Below are 753 nucleotides of genomic sequence, written 5' to 3'. Positions count from 1 at the left end.
TGTGGAGACATGTCATAGCGACATATCCATAGTGACATTGCTCAAGTCGCCTACAGTCACAAGGTAAGTACTCTAATCCGGTTTAAATTCTCTCCACATCTCTAGTAATTTTTATTTTACTTATCATGTAAACCACTCCAATTCAAAGTCACACAAGAGACTGTGTGATTCGAGTGTGGGGGGGTACTATAAAAACTGATCATTTTGCTTGTTTTTATTTGGATGATTTGCATTTGACATATCAAGCACTTTGCATCTGTGTGGATTTTAATGATTTGCATTTTGGATTTTCTTGTGATTGTTAAAAAAAAAAAAAAAAAAAAAAAAAAAAAAAAAAAAGAGTTGTGAGTTTTGAATTATGCATAGGGAGCCATGATTGAAATTGCCATGAAAAGAACATATCTACAAGCATCTCTTGAGCCTTGAAAACTCTTTTTGAAACATGTTGCTCATATGATATTGACATTGTTCTTGAAACCAATTACAAACTGAACTTGATCATAAAGAATTTAATCTCTCTTGCATATGGGCACTTGCATACTTGATCATGGATTTCATACACATTTGGGTTATCTTATTCCCATTTCTTATCCTTTCACCCCAATAGCACTCCCTTACCCTTGAACCCTTGCCATTCTTTGAAACCAATATTGATTTGTTGAGTGAGGTCTCTTATTGATAGCTTGTCATGTGCAAAATCTTGAGAGTATTGGGAGCGACATATGTTTGTTCTCATCTATTGCTAGCATAAGA

General features: G+C 34.3%; 1 protein-coding gene across 1 annotated transcript in view; it reads left to right on the top strand.

The window, feature by feature from the left end:
- Window positions 1–141, top strand: part of LOC125581336 — a 3,481-nt gene extending 3,340 nt beyond the window's left edge. Inside the window, exon 2 of the mRNA XM_048746584.1 lies at window positions 64–141. The gene's annotated coding sequence lies outside the window, so the exon portion shown is untranslated. The remainder of the gene's footprint in view (window positions 1–63) is intronic.
- The last annotated feature ends 612 nt before the right edge of the window (window positions 142–753 follow it).

Source organism: Brassica napus, chromosome C2 (genome assembly GCF_020379485.1).
Source record: "Brassica napus cultivar Da-Ae chromosome C2, Da-Ae, whole genome shotgun sequence".
In the NCBI taxonomy this organism is placed as follows: domain Eukaryota; kingdom Viridiplantae; phylum Streptophyta; class Magnoliopsida; order Brassicales; family Brassicaceae; genus Brassica; species Brassica napus.
Note: the sequence above shows the minus strand (reverse complement) of the source record. Positions and strands in the feature narration are given on the sequence as shown.